This window comes from Patella vulgata, chromosome 9 (assembly GCF_932274485.2).
Source record: "Patella vulgata chromosome 9, xgPatVulg1.2, whole genome shotgun sequence".
Classification (NCBI taxonomy): domain Eukaryota; kingdom Metazoa; phylum Mollusca; class Gastropoda; family Patellidae; genus Patella; species Patella vulgata.
The window spans coordinates 19198308-19220433 of record NC_065887.2 but is presented as its reverse complement, the minus strand read 5'-3'; the positions used below and the strand labels follow the sequence as shown (position 1 = coordinate 19220433).

The 22126-nt window shown below is 38.5% G+C and overlaps 1 non-coding gene across 1 annotated transcript; it reads right to left on the bottom strand.

Moving 5' to 3' along the window:
* Positions 1-4175: 4175 nt before the first annotated feature.
* LOC126832704 (uncharacterized) lies at positions 4176-20973 on the bottom strand. Its single transcript, XR_008789279.1, has 5 exons — positions 20834-20973; positions 13235-13367; positions 8376-8526; positions 5855-5945; positions 4176-5654 (listed from the first exon to the last, which is right to left on the bottom strand). It is a non-coding gene; the product is annotated as an uncharacterized LOC126832704 (transcript).
* Positions 20974-22126: the final 1153 nt, after the last annotated feature.

Genomic DNA, 22126 nt, shown 5'->3' with positions numbered 1-22126 from the left:
ATACTTAAAAACATTTTGAAATTTTTTTTGAGGTAAAGACCCAACAGTATGGAAATGAATAATGAAAACAATTTGAAATATGTTCGAGATATACTCAGGTTGTGTTTTGTGATAACCACCTTAATTTGCCTCTATTCGGCCACAGTAACACTTTCCTACTATTCAGAGTGCACGTGCACTATAGTGTATATTAGAAACTGGTATTCAAATAGGGGTCGCAGACGTCATACGGAGATTGTTCAGCATGTGTAACAGAATAATTTTGTAGACACATACAACAGCCAAGTTGAATTGTGATGGCGAGATGGAAAAGACATTTCAATTGATGCTGGTTTTGGATGGAGTGTTTCTAAACTCCAAGTGGGTAAGACGCTAGCTCGCTAGTCATCGCGTGTTCGATCTCTGCATTGGCCGAGGAAGTTCATCGGGATTTTCCAACGTGGTTTCCCCTTGTCAGTGGTGCAGAACAGAGGGCCTGTGAAGGACTGCTATCTAGTCGTTCGGTTGGGACGAAAAACCGAGGTCCCGTATATACATTGGCGTACAATTATTGGAATTCGATATAAGAGAGTAGGCCATAGTGCGTCTGCCCGAGCACAATTTCCCTCAGCACACTGTATGGCATTTTCCCGTCTTCATTAGCCCAGTTTACCCCATTTCACTTCATTTCATTTCTTTTAGTTCCTGTTTCAGTTATAGATTCCCTTTTAACACTGCATAAACTTGTGATCAGACATATTTCTAGTCTTTCGTAAAGGTAAAGTACCCCAATATGTTTGTGTTGTATGAATTGAGTACGATAACTAAGACATTTTCTATTTCTATTTGATTTGTAATTATGATGGGCCTATTCAAATATAAATGTAAAGGATGTAGCGACTTTTGACTATTAATAAAATGAGTACTAGTAGGCTATTATTTCAGGTTTTAAAAATTAGGTCAAGATGTCGGTCTTTATCCTTTTAGTCAGTTTTGATATTTTTAAAATTATTATTAGATAGGGATGTTTTGATTATGTCTATAGATTAGAATGTATAGCAAATTTTGCATTATTATTAGTACAAAACCCAATCGCGATAAAGCCCTTGCAAATTTTTTGTCCTTTATGATGGTGGTGGTGGAGGGGGGGGGGTAATTTTAAAAAAAACAACTTTGTATATATATATATATACATATTCCAAAAATAAGGCCCGCCCTGGGAGTATTGCCAAACTGAAGACAAATTCACCATTTTCAATATTTTTCCTTCAAAACTTTTAAACAAATAGAACCTATTTTTTTAAAGGGAATAGCTCGCCTTAAACAGCTTCTATCAAGGCACCAAACACAACGAGATACAAAACAGGTATAGGCAATTATCGTACGAAAAATAATCTGAAAAAAAACCCAACAGGAATAAGATGAAATTCCTTTTTCACGTTACAAACTTTTAAACACGTTTCATTAATGACACTTCTCATTAACACCATCATCATTACTCATTATACTCGGCAATTTTTGATAGGCTGTCTTTAAATTTCTCAAGACTATAAATCATTTTTGTACGCCCACTTGCAGGACTGTTTACTGGACAACACAAGATATAGGCCTGCAGCCAAAATTTCTAGCGTAAAGTTCCGCTACATGGTCCTCCCAAATAAACAAACTATACATTTTTGGAAAGCTTATAACACCAGGAACACAAATCCTGAGAGTTCCAAGCAAAAAGTCTGCACTAAATCGATTTAGGGCCAGATGAAAATTGTGATAATTTACAAGTAAATGCTATATTTATACTAACAATTGTGAAGTTGACATAAAATTAAATATTGCTGAAAACACCCGATGCCTTCATCCTATGCAAAGAATATGCCATTGGTTAAATTTTGATTTAAAGCAAAATGCAGAAACCACAAAGGACAGGGGAACATACAGAATTTCGGAAATCCATTTAATGATAAAAGGAGTTATTTCCCTTTATGGAAAATATCAATAATCATTGATAACAGTATTTTGTTTAAAGAATTTATTTGATAAACTGAATAGGATTTAACTACAGACTAGGGCCTATATAAGTTCAACTTTTTTCAGATAGGATTTGAGGTTAATGGTCTAACAAATATTTAACCTGAAACATAGCATCTACAGATATTTAGTTTTTCACCAAAATAGATATGGCCAAAACTAAATAATAATGTAAAGGGAGTGACAATATTGTAATGGGGTTTAATGTCTTACAGTTCTGCACCAACCCGTATAATGAAGATGAGCATACGTCATACATGATAGTTGGGGAGGTGAGGGGAGGGGGGGCATTGTACGTGTACAGCTAGTATGTAAATGTCATCATCAGTGTGCAAGGGAGCTGGGGTGATTTAGTAAATGACTGGCTCACTTATCGGGCGGTCCAGGGTTTGATCCTAGTCTGGCGTGGATCCCCCTTGTCCGTGACTCACTAATCAGTAGGTATGGTGTTTGACCCCTGTGTTGACCTAGACAGTTTCCCAAACTTTCCAGCGTTGTTTCACCTTGTCAGTGGTGCTGGAAGTGGGGGGGGGGGGGCTGTGATGGACAGCGTCTAGTTATTTGGATGGAATATAAAACTGAACCGTCCATTTTTCGGGCAATGTATTACAGTTTTTCGGGCACAAGCATCAGCGAATGGAGAATGCGACCATATCTCATGGAAATATAAATGTATAATTGTGTAATGAATTAAAAATAAACAACCATCACAGCTTTGTGGAAAATTCATTTTAGTTAATGATTGATTCATTCAGAAAATTTGGGTGACAAAGAAATTTCTCGGGAAAATACTGATGGTGACAACGACCAACTTGGATGACATTTAAAGTGCAGAGTAACTGTGTAATTTTGATTTTCAATAATTGTTTTACTTCAATAAATAATTAGCTTTTTTCTTATATCTATGTTTGTTAGCAAATTATACAATTATAGAGGTTTACAGCTACCTGTAGTAAAAATAATGTGGGGTCTAATTAAAAGGGTATGTAGGTGTGGGTTTATGTTTTAGTGGAAAAAATCACGTGGTTTCAATGCGATTTACAAAAGTCCGGTCTCCATTACTTCAGACATTACTCAACCAATGTCAACATATCTCCTTGCTCATAAGACTAGGCACTCCGCCCATAATTTCTGGGTAAACACCCGCTCACCAACCCTTGCAGTCCCCTGGGACCCCATTAACGATATAAATATTCTACTTGTGTGCTCACACATGGTCTTGTGCGTCATACAGCATCAGCAGTCAACACACACCTGAAACACTGTTATCAATTGCAGACATTTGACAGAAAGGGAGATAACTCTCTATTACCGTTAATGGATTTCCAAAATTCTGTATGTTCCCTTGTCCATTAGAAATTTCGGCTGCAGGCCTAATATTAGGTACTAATTTTGTACAAAATCCGGCAAATAACTGATTTATATCAAATTTCAAAAAGTCGACCACCGCTACAATTGATACACACTACAAGTCTTCTGCGCAAGTAAAAATAGCTTCAATTGTAAAATTTTCACAGTTTTCATGGAAATAAGTAATTATGTTACAAATATTGAAGAGTTTTTTTTATGTATTTTCGAGGTGATGTGAAATCAGTGCATGTTCTAATTCTGCTTCAGCGGTAATTTTAAAAATGGACAGAAATGTCGTGTAGAAGTTGGATAAAATCAAATCATATAATTATGCGGTAAGGTTTCACCTTTATGTTAATGGGAATTGTTTTATTATTATGTTAAGCTATATGCAGTACAGTTTGGGGTCGGTTTAATTGGAAATTAAGGGAGCTATAGGCCAGCAACATTTTTGTCATTAAATCATGACAAAACGTGTTCAAAGGAACGATCCCCTACTGTGGCTGGAGCAGTAACCATTTCTAGATGATGTATAACCTGCTTTGTAATAATCATGTTCAAAATATTTATATCTTTAAGATGCAAAGTAGTGAGAACTTTTAAATCGTACGAAATGATGAAAAAGTTGTAAAAAGCGCCGAATATGGACAGTCAAAAACGATTTCGCTCAGAAGAATCACGTTTGGATCCGGACATAGTGTTCCCGTCGCTGAAAATATAACATCCAACAACCAAGCTACCGACGAAAGGAAGCATTATATCCACGATCCATTAAGTGGATAAAGTAACAAAAAACGAGGCTCTGCCGAATTTTTTTAACTTTATCAACGAGTGTTGATATTTTTTTATATCAAAAAAGACGAGTAGGAGATTTTATTTATCACCCAATCCTTTCTTACATGCACAAATAAATATAATTCTTTACTGTAGATTTCACTTTTACTGAACATTACGGCGTAGTGATACATCATTTTTTGACAGCAATTCAACCATTGAAAAGTGTTTTATATTGACCCAGTGTTTCCATCAAGGTCAATTGAATAATAATAGTTCATTTTTAATAAAAAAAAAAGTTACTTTAAACATGCATTATGCAAGAGCAAAATCTGCTTATTACAAGTCTTTCTTTAGGCCTGAAATGTTATCTAAATTATCAATTAGACATTAATTAACTAATCCAGACCATAATAAACTCTCGATGTCAAGGCTAGCCTTCGATGTTGGCTGGATTAGATTCCTATATGCCGCTAATTGCCATTGATAATTAAATCAGAAAAAGTGGATAATCGAGACTATGCTGTTTATATTTATGATTTTAGTAATGATGACCGAAACTATGCAAAAATTTCACCCGCTTCTATCTCGGCTCATAGTGGATCAATTTGACTGAAATTTCCAGCAAATTACCTTTACACTATCTAGTTTTTAACTATTATAGCGAGAACTGCCATCTCTTTATCTTATCTCCCATAATGTATCTTTAATAAGAAATGAACTGTTCTTTGAAAATAAAAAACAGTAGTTCCTTTTCAACTGACCAATCAAATTCATGTAAAGCGATATCTCCTAGATTATGAAATATAACACACAAGCGATATCTACTGTAGAATGTATTATTGGGTGATAAATATGTAATAGTCGGCGATATCACCTTACACACACATGTTTGAGTATTTCGCCTGTACTGCTTCAGTCAACCATTGGTGACCTATTATCAACAATATCATGATTTTTGTGTTGCTCATCATAATGCTTGTTTTTAGCAGAGATATCAAATAAAATACTATAAATTTACAGTCAATATTTCATGCGCTCTCGAAAAGAAGTTATTCATATGGGTCACATAATTGAAATAGATGATCATAACTTACTAACTTTATAGCCATTATTATCGGTTAAATAAAGATACTGCGCAGAGGTGATGTCAAATTTTTCATGAAAGCAGACATTTGTCAAATTTGAATTCTGCAACATCAGAAAAACCTAGAACCCTTTAAATCGAAAACAACTGACGATACGTCACTTCGCCTGCCTACCGACAAATTGTCTCCATCTTTTAAATTATATGTCCGATTCACGACACCATTACCCGAAACTACGTCAGTATAATTTGGTTAGTCCGAATTATCATCTAGTTCCTTTTCACCCGATTCGTCGATTAGTGGTTCGATGACGTTATCATTAACCTCTATGGCCCACGGCTGGATTTCCCCTTGTGCAAATATTGCGAAGATTATTGCCCCAACAACGTTCAGTGCGGCTACAATCCAAAATACCCCCTTCCATTCTTCAGCAGTGCCCTGGAATGAAAAATAATATTCGTTATAAGCAACCGGAAATTTAAGATAACGCGAACCTGTTACCTTATTCATTCTAATCGGCATTGCTGAACCAATGTGTGGCCTACACTGTGGAATAGTATTCCAAGCAATGGGTGTCGTGCTGGTGGCAGGTTATTTGACTTTTGACTCTTGCTATCAACCAACTCATGTACGCTTACCTCTTCTATTAAAGCTGATGTTATAAAAGGAGCCGAGAGACCTGCAGACATTGCTACCGTTGTCGTTACACCCATCAATACACCAGCATACCTAATTATATAAAATAGTAGAGAACAACTTGCCATATGACCCAACATTAGTTTCTAAAATCATGATCCAACCTATCACTTCAAATACCTATAGACAGTGCCGCATGCTGCGCACCACTCGGGATATGTTTGCTTTTTCTAGAACGGGAACCTCGGTGGCTCAATGAGTAGGGCACTGGCTCGATAGCCTGGAGCTCTCATGTTGGCCGAGAAAGGTCCTCGGGATTTTCCGGTGTGGCTTGCCCTGGTCAGTGGTGCAGGACGGAGGGGGGGGGGCTGACAAGTACCTGGCTAAGTGAGTAAGACGCTAACTCGCTAGCCTGGATGTCGCGGGTTCGGTCCATAGTGTTTGCCGAGAAAGTTCATCGGCGTGGTTTCCCTTGTCAGTGGTGTAGGACGGAGGACTTGACTGGGACAACTGTCTAGTCGTTCGGATGAGACGAAAAACCAGTTCCCGTGTCCACATTAGCGTCCATGTAAAAGAACCCCTAGAATTCGATATAACAGTAGACCGACCAAAATTTACCTCATAGCACACTGCAAGGCGTATGCCCGTCTTCATTATCCAATCGGTGCAGAATAGTAGGATCAGGCCCGGATCCAGGATTTTGTCGAGGGGGGGGGGGGCATACATTGGAGCAAAGGGTAATCATCAGAGTGCCGCATGCATTAGTGGTTTGGTGTAGTCCCCAGAGTCTTTGTCGCGGCCTCATTAATCAGAAACTAAAATCTGGGAATCCAATTGCTGGCTGCAGGTGCTGGTCTGAACAGTGATGACCAGTCTCACTGGGGCTGAGGGGGTGGGGGAACGGCCCCCTGGCCCCCCCACCCCTGGATCCGCGCCTGAGGATACTAAGTGTTGCTTATTTGATGGCAGTTCACACAGTCATCGAAACATGACCCAGTGTTAGATGCAAAATCTATGATCCACAGCGTAACGCGCACAGAAACCCTTTGGTTATCACTCAGCGATTCCCAATTGTATATTCCAGATATCTTCTGAACCCTGATATCTGGTTAGGCTACTAGACCGGGAGCCCAGGGGGTCAACCTAGCTGAAAAGTGTACCAATTTTCTCCTATATGGTATCAATGTATGTATATCTGGTATCATCAGAATGTAAGTCTGCCGGGTTTCTGGTGGTGGGTGTGGTATTCCACGCCCTAAATGCCATGATCCCCAACTAGGCTAGATTAGCCCAAAAGTGTACCACACGAAAATCTTACTGCAGTGTACCGTACATCTTCGGGTATTACAAAAACACTCTGACAGACGTTTCTAGTGGTGGGGTACCCCTGACAGAGCTATGTTATTGCCAGACATTTGTAGTGGTGGAGTATCCCTGACAATATTTAGAACAAAGCTAGGTTAGATTATGTGAAATCTGTACCACCTAAAACAGCTTTGGAGTTGTTCAGTACCACCACAGAAGTCATGAATGACCACTGCCAGACAGTTTGTGCGGTGGGTTACCCATAACAGACACTCTCCAAAATGCCACGCCCCCAACTAGGCTAGCTTCGCAGGCACTGTTCCCGTGTTCTAAAAAATTAGATTTTTAGCCAGGATGTGTAGTATACTAATACCTAGCACGTATGGAAGAGGCGATAAACTGCGATTGCAAGATGGGGCTAAAAATGCGTTTTTGAGAAATAAAATTGTTCTTACAACAGCAGTTTATCGCCTCTTCCATATGTGCTAGGTATTAGTATTCTACGCATCCTGGCACAATTTTTAATTTTTTGGCCTACAGGAACAGTGCCGACTAATCTATCCTAGTTGGGGTTTGTGTTATTTTGGACGTGTCTGTTAGGGGCAACCCACCGCACAAACTGTCTGGCAGTGGTCATTCATGAATCCTGTGGTGGTACTAAACAACTCCAAAGCTGTTTTAGGTGGTACAGATTTGAGCTAATCTAGCCTAGCTTTGGTCTGGAAATTAGATAACACTTGTCAGGGATACTCCATCACTACAAATGTCTGGCAATTACATAGCTCTGTCAGGGGTACCCCACCACTAGAAATGTCTGTCAGAGTGTTTCTGTAATACCTGAAGATGTACAGTACATTGCTGTGCAATTTTCATGTGGTACACTTTTGAGCTAATCTAGACTAGTTGGGGGGCATGGTATTTTGGGCGTGGAATACCACACCCACCACCAGAAACCCGGCAGACTTACATTCTGATGATACCAGATATACATACATTGATACTATATAGGAGAAAATTGGTACACTTTTCAGCTAGGTTAACCCCCTGGGCTCCTGCTCTATACTGGTAGGTCCTCCCAACACAAATAGCCAAGACTGTATCACGGTACCAGAACCTTGCCAGATGAAAGGTAACATTTACTATAGGATTTAAAGATTCTTCCAAACCTCAGAATAATACTAGTCCTCTATTGTTCAGCTCAACCTTGTTTTTACTTACCTAGGAGCTATATCTAGATGGTTTATACGGAAAGCGACGGAGGAAAAATTCTGGAAGGTTAACCCCATTATCAATAAACACACGGCCAGGATTCGGTTGTTGTGATCTAAAAAACTGATACCAATCATACAGCCAGCACATCCCACACAACCTGGTAATTAAATTATAGTATAAACAAGGAGCATATAATAGTAAATGCAAGAGGATCGCACTACATGCAAACAAAAACGGACAAGACACAAACTACATAGACATTGCAGGCAATAACAACAAAGAGCAAATCAAGTGGACGAATTTGGGGGCCAGTCGTAAGCGTCCACTTCGTTGTACAGTCCCGTATGGCGGTATATTTGATTCAAAAATCTAACACTATAAACCTCAGAATGGCTCGTTCGGCATTTTTATCCAAACGTGGCAAAAACAAAATTCGACGTTTGTCTGCAGTTTGGGACGAGGTAATTTGTCCAGAACGTTCACAAGGTTGGATACATTATTTGTTTCAAAAGGGTTAGATCAGCCAAACCAAAGTCTCATGGAGCGTATCGAGGACATCATGCTAATATTTGGTGACACTTTCAAGCGATTATGTAGAGAAAAAAAAAACACAAGGCAAAAATCTTGACTAGAAATGACATTCGTTGCATAAAAAGGGAGAGAGAGAGAAATGGGGTTTAACGTCCACTCGACACAAACTAGGTCATTTCGGGACTATCATATGATTTAATTTTATTTCAAGAATTCGCTTGCACGTAGGGGTCTTTAGAAGTGGGAGGAAACCGGAGGACCCGGAGAAAACTCACGAAGTTGGACAGGCGACCCTACTCCTTGCCACGTACAACCGGGGATTCGAAACCACGCCAATTGACTCAATGACAGGCTTTATGATACAGCGTGCGCACGCTAACCATTCAGCCATTTAACCCCCCTGCATAAAAAGAGTTTGTTACATTCTTTGTTGCAATTTCATATGTTCACACAATATTTCCAACAAAGAGATGTGAGAAATGAAAAACAGCCAAGTTCAAATCGGAGCGAACTCAATAATTGTATTTTAGACCTTTGAACATTATTAATTACAAATATGCTGTTCCTGTTTTTATATAATAAACGACGGGTGTAAGATCAAAACGTATCACGTATATTGAGTTAGTTGCTCGGCCAAAATGTAGAAGATTTTAAGGGCTTTTAATACAAAATTAAGCAGTTTTATTCTCCAAAATATAGTTCAGATCGACCCTTCAAATAAGGTTCCAGTCGTAGGCTGGTCACCTGAAGGATGAAAATGTAATTATTATTCTAAATAAAGTTGTTCACTTTGCATGTCATTATATGTCATGTTTCGATGGAATTCAATTGGCCGTTTAGATACTGCTCTTGCAATTTTTATACATACAACTGTAGCCAATTACATAAAATTTCACGAGATATATTAAATATAATATCGTTTATTCTATAAAAACAGGAACAGCATAATTATTTGTTATTAATAATGTTCAAAGGCCTACAATACAATTTTTTTAGTTCGCCCCGCTTTGAACTTGGCTGTTTTTCATTGTGTGAACATATAAAACTACAACAAAGAATGTAACAAACTCTTTTTATGCAACGAATGTCAAGTCGACTTTGCCTTGTGTTTTTGTCTCTACACAATCGCTTGAAAGTGTCACCAAATAATATTATGCTGTCCTCGATACGCTCAACGAGACTTTGGTTTGGCTGAGCCCCACCCCCAACCCTTTTGAAAAATCCTGTATCCAACCTTGTGAACAGCCTCGTTCTGGACAAAATACCTCGTTCCAAAAACATGGCAATTTAAAAAAAAAAATACGTTTTGGAACTCCAGACAAACGTGGCATTTTGTTTTTATCACGTTACAAAGCGGCAAAAATTTTAACACGTTTTTGCCACGCTTGGACACAAGTGCCGAACGAGGCATTCTGGGGTTTATAGTGTAACGTGCTATCGTCTAATTTCTAACTTCTATTCATGTAATTTCTAACTTCTATTCAGGTAATTTCTAACTTCTTCTATCCATGTAATTTCTAACTTCTGTTCATGTAATTTCGAAATTCTATTCATGTAATTTTTGAATTAAGACAATGTATAATCCCACTTCTTTATTTGTTCAGTGTAAATTTTAATTCTATTTCATCTTATTTCTATTATTTAAACGAAAAACGTCTACTTCATTGTCGCTTTACATGTTAAGCACGAAATTAGAACACATTTAACGTCCACTCGACACAAACTAGGTCATTTCGGGACTAACAGTTGGTTCAATTTTATTTCAATAATTCGCTTGCGCGTAGGGGTCTTATTCAAGTTGCATAAAGCGATACGGAATTTCATAGATAGCGGCGTTCTTGACGAAATTAAACCAAAATGAAATGGGTTTTATCGTCCTACTTTTGTACACCAATTGGGCTACAGTGTGCTATGGGGGGAATTTAGTCCCGACAGCGGCGCCACGATCTACTTTTATTACGAATTACAGCTGTCAAGGGTTTTCGTCTGATCCGAACAACTAGACACTGCCCTGCCCCAATAACGACAGTCTCCGCATATCATAAGGACGGAACTAATAATGTCAGAAATATCATAAAGCTTAGTTTTGCCAGTGTTATGTGTATACTAGCTATGATAAAATCAATTTCTTTCAGCGTGGTTCATTGATACAGGACGGGGGTTTTGCACGGACAGTGTCTAGCTAAAGTGTCTAGCTAAGTCGTTCGGATGGTATAAAGAGACATTTTCTTAGAGCACTAATAGAATCAATCTGTTTCACAGAGAATTACGAGTCTAGTAATATATCTCTGTCAAAGATGACTGTCTTTACACGTGCCGTCACATCACGCGGCGTCAATCATTGGCTGAATGGCGCGTGCATTGTTTACATAAGACGTTACTGCTTCGGAGAGAATGCTGCATTTTAGTCATTTTAATACCCATTTACACTAAATAGGAAATAATTTTTACCTACAAATACGTCAAACGCCTTTATTTATTTTTCCAATACATAAAAAAATGTTTTAAAATTTAATTTGTCGCAGGAAAAAAGTTAATATTTCTGGCTCATTAAGCCGCATCGATGTCATCCTTATCAGTGATTGTAGCGGCCTAGCAAATATTCACTGCGGATCAGTGTGTAATAGAATATAGACAAACAGTATATAGGCCTAAATATTAATTGACTCAACTGTAAAAAAAAAAATCAAATAAAATTCTCCAAAGCCGGCACTTGTCTTAAATTCTAAAAAATAAAATGCTGGTTAGCTTATATTTGAAATAGTATTTGCAAACCATATCACGGTCGATGTTGTTTTCAATTTTAACACTCCGACAAATCATTCAACCTGACGAAAAGCGAGTCGTTTGTATCCAAATTATGGTTCCGATCACGTCATAATGGTGGTTGCTAGGTAGAAGTATCAAAATTCTAAATTTGTTCGACGTTCATGCTTAACATGTAAAGCGACAATGAAGTAGACGTTTTTCGTTTAAATAATAGAAATAAGATGAAATAGAATTAAAATTTACACTGAACAAATAAAGAAGTTGGATTATACATTGTCTTAATTTAGAAATTACAAGAATAGAAGATAGAAACCAGATGATAGCATGTTAGAATTTTGAATCTAATGTACCGCTATAGTCCCGGGCCTGTACATGTTCCTGAAGGAACGACCGCGAATTTTACAACATCCAGTGGTTGGTAGACTGGTCTGCAATTCCAGAACTTATAGCTACGCATCTCCCTTTAACGCAGACGCATGAACGATAGCGTCCAATCATGGACTGTGACACAAACACACTCAAACCAAACATGGCGACCTCCACGGAAACCTTGAAACTGAACGAACCCGCAACTCGATTGTCACAGGTAGACATTTTAGCTTGAAAGCGCGATACTTGGTATTCGCGATGATCGTGGGATCTGATAGGATCCCCAGATCAGTAGTCGATCGAAATTAGTGCTGAAATATACAGGACTTGATAAGATGTACGGAGTTAAGGCGATTGAGATGGGGCTTGTAAAGATACAGGGTAATTCACTCAAAATGAAAAACAATGACTTTCAAGAAAGGCGCAATAGAAATAATGCAACCGGTTTTGAGAATATCGTGAGCATGGGGGCCATTAAAGTGTTGCAAAGTATGCACAATATTTAAATTTGGACACACGGTCATAAATATACAAGTACAAGTGTCAGTAATACATCAGTGAGATGCGATTTTTATTACGGTAAACAAATGTTTCTTCCCCTTCAACACACCCAGGTCGATTTCGGACGTACATATATACATTTGTGTTCAGTTGTTCGCACGGTTCTTTAGTGCTGGGTCTAAATAAGGTTAAATTCTAGTAGTACGGATTCTGTGTCTTCTTCATTTTCACTTTGGTCCGTTACCCTTGCTCGACTCTGGAGGGGTGTTTTTTTTCAGGAAAAACACCATGTCACTTGCCGAAATTGCTTTTTAGGCGGCGGTAGATCAAGCTTCGGTTTCACATCCATATTTCAATACTTAAAATCGCAGATAATACCAAAAATTCGTGAAAATTATGCCCCCCCCCCTTTTCAAAGTTAAAGTGAAATGGCGGCCAAGGACTACCACAAGCAGAAACATTCATTAGGGGTCAGAAGACATCGCTACCTTACACTTTTTCAGAGCACTACACCATTTTTTTCAATCTCCCAAATAGAGTTGTCTTCCCTTGCAGTCCAAACTGGATAGCGAGACTTGTGTGGAGAGTGCATTTTTTTTCAGGGCACGGTTTTCTCTGCTTTAGTGGTGTATAATCGTGGGGTAAAAGCAAATGGCCAATGTATAGGCAGTGGGACAGTAAGCTGTTGTACAAACCGATTGACTGAAAGATTTTCCGGACAGTTCCAGTTGTAAAATACCGTTTCTTTTGTAACCAATCCGATATGTAGCCACACACAGGGCCCGATACTAGACGCCCAACATATGGTATGGATGAGACGATTCCATCCTGTAAACAATACAAAATATAATACTTCAGAACAGTATCCGGAGAATTCGTTTAACATTCAACTGTTTTACACCAACTGGGCATATGAAAACGGGCATACGCTATGTAATGTACTGTGATAAAAATTTTGCCGCCTACAAATTCCAACTTTATGTGAACCCCGACGTGTACACATTGGCATGCGTGTAGAAGAACCCTTGGTACTTGGCAGTTGGAATTCGATATAACCGTAGGCCTGAGCGCCGTTGCCCGGGCAAAATTTTCCGTATAGCACACTGCATGGCGTATGCCGGTCTTTATTAGCCCAGTCGGAGCAGAACAGTAGTAGAGTGGTTCACAGCCTCAAGTATTCTAGTAATTAAAAAAAAAATGACCTTATCGTCAGAATGATCCACATTTATTGTCTAATAAAACCTATTCCGTCGCGCTAGATCTACTTGTTAAGGTCAACTCAATTTTCGTCAAGGTCGCTGAGATGTAAATAAAGTTAGGGCACGTGATTGTTGGCGAGATTGTATGTTCGGGTTAGGGTAAGCGTTAGGGATAGGCCCAGGGTTAGGTTTAAGAAGCCATGATCTTCTTCTTTACGCGTCTGACTTTTAAAAATACGTAGTTACGGTCTTGATTAATACTTTGGCTAAAACTCGGCGATTTTATTTCTAATTTTAGTTGATTGTAACCAATGACGTATTGTAATAATATTGCTAGAATTTTTGCTCTTGAAATTAATGGTGGCAGTATATTTCATTAATTAATATCTTTGGCAAGTTATTAGATTCACATATATGTATACATAAATCAGGTTAGCGAGTGAGTGACAGATGGACACATAAAAAGAAATATAGAGCCAAAACATAGCTGGTTGCATGTGTCAATAAAATACCACGAGATTACACGTGCTGGGAAATTTACTAATTACATCATTTGGCTAAAGTAACCACTCATAATCAGTAATTGCACAGGTTCAGGAGTAGCTTACTCTGTGCGTGATATCCATGAGTCCTATAAAAGAAATCATGGTAAACTTTTAAGACAGAGTTTCATTAGATTCCGGAGAGATAACCATCTGAGTGCAATTTCTATCAGCTGGATGAGGTTTGAGAGAATGACTTTATTCTATTATGCATTGTACATATGTAAGCATCTATATGATATATAACATGTAAAAACGAACTGTTGCATTGTTATAACTACTGAGAAGACAAACGTCTTAAGAAAACAGTAAGAAGTAAATACACAACGTGAAGCAGAAGCAAAGGCAGCTAGAGACAAATTCTAGACGATCACAAGGCTACTAAGATATGTAGTAAGAAAAGATGCATGGGTCGTACGTAGGATGTGGCGACCGGTTTGCTCAACACCCGCTCTCAACGTCTTACGAAAGACCCATGGTGCTACAGTATATACTGTAACGGTTCTCGGTTCCATGTCACCTCGTGTAGTTTCTGCCATTTCTATCTTTTAAACTCACGAGATCGTTGTAACTTACCGAAACTCAAAGGCTGTGAAATTTATTTTTATTGAACCGTAAAACCCTATGGTTAGTTATCGCCATAGTGATTTTAGAAGCTGGGTTGTTGCTAGCTCTATATACGCAGATAAAATTTAAGACCTGTAAATTAACTGAACGATATGTATTTTTCGTAGTCTTGATTAACCAGACATGTATGATTAAAATAAAACTAGGGTACTGGCCACAGCCCTCGAATGCTAATCTTTTTAGGCCGTGCGTCGTGTGCTTTGTTTTGGATGTGTATTTCTGTTTATATTTGTCTGTGATAATAATTGGAAACATAATAGGATTATTATAAAGAATACAATATGAGTATGGTAAGTATTTTCTACATATTGCGTTTATATGGTAAACTAAAAATGTAACTGCATAAATATGACCATGCTTTCTTAACTTTGTGACAATACATCTACCGCTGTAAAGCCACATGAGGTATCAAAATTTCAATAAGTTAAAGATTCAATTTTGATGAAACTTAACATGTATTTTTTTATCCCAAAGATCTTGGCTCCTGTCGATATTCACGCATATTGGACTGTAACTTCAGTGATTATGGCCCTTGATTGTTCGAAAAATTGTGTTTTTTTTGGCCTGTTAATGGCAACACTTTTATCTGATTTTAAAACCATTCATATATATCACCGTGACACCGTATGGTTAAGGTCGAATTCCTTGAAAATCTGACCGAAATTGCCTCATCGTATTCAAATAGTGTAAAAGTATGTAATACCATGATTGTGGACACTCCAGAGGTCGCAATTTTGATCCGATTTTGATGAAACTTAAATATATGTTAATATCCCAAAGATTGTAATATCCTACTTTACGGCCCAAGTTTTTAACTTGTGGACCCTCTAGAAGTCATAATTTTTATATGACTTAAAAAGTCATGTGTCAAGGTTGCTGACCCTCTAGATGTCACAATTTTGATCCGATTTTAATGAAGCTTAAATATGTTTATATCCCAAAGGTCTAGGTTACTTGCGCGTATCGGGATCATGACCCCTGATTGTATGAAATATCGCTTTTTGTGGTTTGTTTTCTGATAATCTCTTGCAAAACTTAGGTCTATCTCGCATGACAACCAAAAAATAAAAAAAACCGTCAGTACGATTTCAAAATCAGAGAGGCACATTAATCAAATCATGGATCAAATCAATACATGGATCAAAGCAATTTTTTGTCAACAGTAAGTTGGCACATAGTGATTAATTCGTCACAATTCCACGACATCACGAGAAAGTTTCGAGTCTGTAAACAGTCTATACATCAGTATCTGGTGTCAATAACAGCAGCGCAGTGTCTGTACATGGAGTGGACCTGACGATTGATGAACGCCATTGACACATGGAACCATACGACGTTATTAAGTCCCTCTGAATTTTATCGCAAAGATGTTCAATCGGGTTTAAGTCCGGACTAAGTGCTGGCCAGCGCATAACGTTGACACCGTTCTGCTGTAGAAAGTCCCGAGTACTCTGGCGGTGTTTGCACGGGCGTTGTCATGCTGGAAAACGTTGTTTCGATGACGTGCGAAATGTGGTATGACGTGGGGTTTAAGAGCTAGATCGATGTAGCGCACTGCTGTGATGCCGCCTCCTCTCCCTGGACCAAGATTTTGGAACACCACTCGACCCACTCTCTGCTTCATGCCGATTCCACCCCAAACCATTATGCATGGATCTGCCCATGAGTCTCGTTCCATGACACATTGGTCAGAATAACGCTGGCCACGTCCACGCCATATTTTTGTCCTGCCATCTGCAGTTGATACGCAATACCAATTCTCATCTGCGAAACGAACATTTCTCCTTTGCCTGTGTTGCCAGTTGTGTTGTTGTTGGGCAAACTGTAGACGTTCACGTCGGTGGCGACAGGTGAGGATCGGTCCACGGTAAGGTCTACAGCAATGGATGTTCTCTCTGGTGACACGTCGGCACACTGTATCGGTACTGATGGGTCTTCCGTGTGTTCCCACTGTCTGACGTGCTGTCTCGGATGACTGTGCGAAGGGATTCTGCGCGTACTGTCGCACAACATGGCGGTATTGTCGCCTTGTGGTACGCTTGGTCTACCAGTTCGGGGCGGTCATCCGTGGTAATAATAATAATATCGTCATTTATAAAGCGCGTTAATACTGAAGAAAACAGTTTCTAAGGCTCTGTTGGTTTTTATATTCACTGATTATTTACAGATCAGGGTTTTGAAATAAGAATGTTTTGAATTGAGATTTAAAATGGCCAACAGATGGTGATTGTTTTATTGATTGTTGCATTCTATTTATAGAAAAGGACCAGCATATGAAAAGGCACGTCTTCCAAGTTGTAAGTTAATGGCTGGAGATTTTAGAAGATGTTTTTTCTGAGAACGGAGATTTCTGCTGGTAGTATAGGTTTCTACAAGACTTTATATATAAGATGGAGATTGGCCGTTTAACGCTTTGAAGACGGAGAGGAGTAACTCGAACTTAATTCTTTGCTGAATTGGGAGCCAATGTAAAGATAGCAATACAGGGGAGATGTGTTGATGTTTTCTAGTTTTAGTGAGGAGTCGAGCTGCTGAATTTTGAACATGTTGTAGTTTGTTAATCTGATAGTCTCGGTCGAAATTTTAAACATTTTGACATGCATCTTTTTTTAAGTTTTCAAACAAAAATATCTCCCGTAATCAGTCTAAAATTCTCATATTGTCGCCAATACCCTTAATGTAAGTTACCCCACTGAGTATCTTGACGTATTTGCGGGCAATATCCCTCAGGTAAGTTACCCTACTGAACATGAAGACCTACCAGGAGGCCATGACCCTCAAGTAAGTTACCATTCTGAATATATAGACCTATAGCTGTGGGCGACAACCGTCCAGTAACTAACCCGACACATCGTCTAGACTATTGTGGGCAACACCCTTCAAGTACGTTATCCTACTGAACATCTAGACCTACCAGTTGGCAATACCTTTAAGTAACTTACCCAACTGAGCATCTAGACCTACCATTTGGGAATACTCTTTAAGTAACTTACCCAACTGAGCATCTAGACGCACCAGTTGGCAATACCCTTCAAGTAACTTACGCCACTGAGCATCTAGATCTAACTATTGACACTACCCTTCAATTAACTTACCATACTGGTTGTCCATACCTACTTGTAGACCATATCTCTCAAGTAACTTACCACCGCCTAGATCACCTACCTGTAAGCAATACCCTTCAAGTAAGTAACCCCACTGAACTCACAATGTATATACCTAGCTGTAGGCAATATCCCTCAAGTAACTTACCCTTCTGGACCTCTAGCCCTGTCTGTAGGTAATATCTCTCAGGTAACTTTCAGTATTTAACATCTAGGCCTATATGTTGGTAATATTCCTGAAGTAACTTCCCCGTGCTTTGTAAGACGGGGACCTTAAAATATGCCCTGACACCCAGCGTTTAGTCCTACCTGTTGGCAGTATTAATTAGCTTCTAGATCTACGTTGCATTTATCTACCTGTTGCCCAAATTCGCACGTAACTTACCGTTCCTACTGTCGATATCCGACTAGGAAATGGTATAATACAATACTTATAATTATTTCCCTTTATTGACATGCCCAGTTTATCTCTAGCAACGCGAAAACAAAGGCTCGTAAATCATACAGTTCTAATACGAACACGTTCAGACGCCTCGTATGGCGTAAGAAAAAAAAAAGAATTTAGGGGTGAACACCTGGTAAGTCCGAAATCATAAAAACGCACAGATGTCAGCGTATATTTGACATAACATCTAATAGGGTTTATTTTCAAATTCACATAAAGAAAATTTTACGCAAATCCGACAAGTATCTGAAAAGATATGAAGTTTTTTGTTTCTCCTGTAAAATTTTGTTTTGTTGATCCGACTTACGAGGTTTTCACGATATGTTAAAATAAGCCCCAAATATAGCTCGTATATTGGATTTTTTCATGTTTTCGTGTAGCGGACCTGCCTAACAGTAGGATGTTAAACTCCATTTTATTCATTTCACATACAGCAGGATCGAACCCGATACCGTCTATTAAGTGAGCCAGCACCGTAGGTAATTGATGCATCGTGGTTGAATGCGGATGTAGCGTCATCTAATATAATTAGTCAATATACAGTGGTGTTTATAGTTAATAAGAAAACTTTTTTTCTTTATTGTTACTTTTTTCTTAAATCTCCATAAAGAGATTAATGAGATATGGAGAACGTACTGATCCCATGGCAAACACTGCTAAATAAATAAAATTACTTGTAACATAAAAATATGCAGTAGCCCAGTTGAATTACACAATAACGCACACAATAGATTTGCATATGTCAAAATGACGTTTACGTCATTATTAATTGAGACAAAGCCGGTAACCACACTGATCCGCAGTGAATATTCGCTAGGCCGCGACAATCATTGATAAGGATGACATCGATGCGGCTTAATGAGCCACACATATTAACTTTTTACCTCCGACAAATTAAATTCTAAAACATATTTTTCATGTATTAGAAAAATCAATAAATACGTTTGAATTATTTGTAGGTAAATATTATTTCCTATTTTAGTGTAAATAGGTATTAACATGAGTAAAAGGTGCCATTCTGCTCGAATCAGTAACGTCTTATGTAAACAATGCACGCACCATTGAGCCAATGATTGACGCCACGTGATATGACGTCATGTGTTGAAGGCAGTCATCTTTTACAGAGATATTAGAAGACTTTCGTAATACTCTGTGAAACAGATTGGCAGGTAACAGTAAGAAAATAATAAAAACAACGAAAAACCAATTAAAAGTTTTTAATTAATTTCTTAATCAAACATTTTAAATTTGTCAGCTAACAGCGTGTGTTTTGTTTGCTTAAAGTTTGGGAGCCACGGTGGCTAAGTGAGTAAGACGCCGGCTCGCTAGCCTGGATGTCGCGGGTTTGATCCTGGTGTTTGCCGAGAAAGTTATCGAGATTTTCCTGTGTGGCTTCCCTTGTCAATGGCGTAGGACGGAGGGCCTGACTGGGACAATTGTCTAGTCGTTCGGATGGGATAAAAAAACCCGAGGTCCTGTGCACACATTGGCGTGCACATAAAAGATCCCTTGGCAGTTTGAATTCGATTTAAGAGTAGGCCGGCCATAGTGCTGCTGTAATAGCAAAATTTGCCTCATAGCACACTATATGGCGTATGCCCGTCTTCATTAGCCAAGTCGGAATAGGACGTTAAACCCCCATTTCATCTCGGCTTAAAGGGGGGCTTACGTCGACTTAGCAACCCAAAGCAACTAGTTGCAGTCAGTTGCAAGAGTGCTTATGTCGATCATATCAGCAACTGAGGACAACTGGGAGCAACTGAATTCGGGGCGCTTATGTCGACTCGGAACTGATAGCGATCACACTGAACACGTGACTGTTATTTTATTTATCACGTGGTCAACAAAATGGCGAATCACTTAAAAGAAGCAACCCAAAGGCATGGTCGGTCTTGCTACGATTCTATTAGTATATTATTGTCGACATCATCAAAACTTGAAAAGTGGGTGTTTTCGTTCGCTTCCATTTGCTTATTTATAAAGTCACATGACACATGTCTCTTATCACGTGATGCTATTTCCATGGAAACGAGTTGACTCCAGTTGCAAGAACGCTCATGTCGACTGCAACTAGTTGCTTTGAGTTGTAAGAGGCGCTCAGGTCGACTTTTTGAGTTGCATTCAGTTGCTTTCAGTTGCTCCCAGTTGCCGAAACGCCAGTTGCTTTCAGTTGCAAGGTCGACATAAGCCCCTCTTTATGTTTAATCCAGGCCTGATTTTTCATTATCTATTGTTGAGCTATTGTATCAAAACCGGCCAGCTCTTTTATCTAAATCTTTCATAATGCATCTGTAAATATGATAATAAAACATTACATTGTTATGGGGAACATAACATTGTTATGAGTGAAAGTTATTAGAAATAATTTCAAACTTACCTCTTCAATATTAAATTTAAGAATGTTATGTAAATACTTTGGTAGATAGGCTGGCACCCATGATGCTACCCATGTGTAGCTTATATGAGCCACGACAATGGCCCAAAATGGAAGAGACGTTAGTATTTTAGGCCATGGTGGGTGAATGTACTGAAATGAGAAATTATCTATAGTGAGATAACAATTGATTGATTTGATTAGCGGGGGGCGGGGGATACTTTAGCTAATAATAGCAGCAATTTGATTAAGTTCTTAAAATATAAATAATCTCTGTCTATGAAACAATATCTATTTTTGCCGCAACTTTGGCTCTAGCAACTTTATTTTAGAAATCCATTTGATCATAGCTGAATGACCACCACCGAAGCATTATACTATTCGGTTGGCATCCATCCACTGTGTGGTTTTAGAAAATGTAGTGCTTCCTACTCAATCGAAACGGTTAAAGGCTCAATACAACTCTTGTTGTAACTGAATAATATGTCCCAATCTTTATTCTGGTCAACAAATTGTACTATTTTACAATATTCCAATTAATTGATGATACAAATTTCATCTTAAAACACCTAATTTAAAAAATTGGAAAAATTCAACTAAACAATTGAAAAGACTGACGTAAAGCTTTTCAAATGTTACTTGGATTTAAAAATATTTTTGAACCCTCTGGACAAGTAAAATAGAATTTAATGGATAACTTACACAACAGGTAGGACACTCACACATCTAGTACTTAAAATAAGGCTATTTTTTTATTTTCTGGAGCTGTCAACCCAGCAAGAGTGTTATTGTCCCTTTAAGTGTTGATGGCGCTGCTCATAATGATTGATCGGGGGACTAGTTCTGTTCTGTTGACCTGACCGAACAATATTTTCACGTTGACTTAAATAAGACGTAATCAAACACATCGTTTACTCAATCTAGCGTTATGTATAATATACATTGCTGGAAGAATCGTGAATGGGAGGTGTAATTACAGATTACAGCGACCGCCCTAGCTGCAGTCTCAAATAAGTGTCCGAGCACGTGCTGTTAACTGTCATTCAAGACATCTACCTTGCGACGTCACCAATGGATGGATGTGAAACGGAATTGCAGTATTTTCATAATTATGAATTTTGTCAATATGCAGATTACCACCAATTAAAACTGAAAGTATATATAGATTTAAATTATTAAATTAGTAAATCATGCCATTTTACCCTTTTCATGGACGTAGACTTCCCATGATTTATATACTTGATCTCCTCCATTTTTATTCGAGGGTGTTGTTCTGGTGAATCGTAAACTAAATAT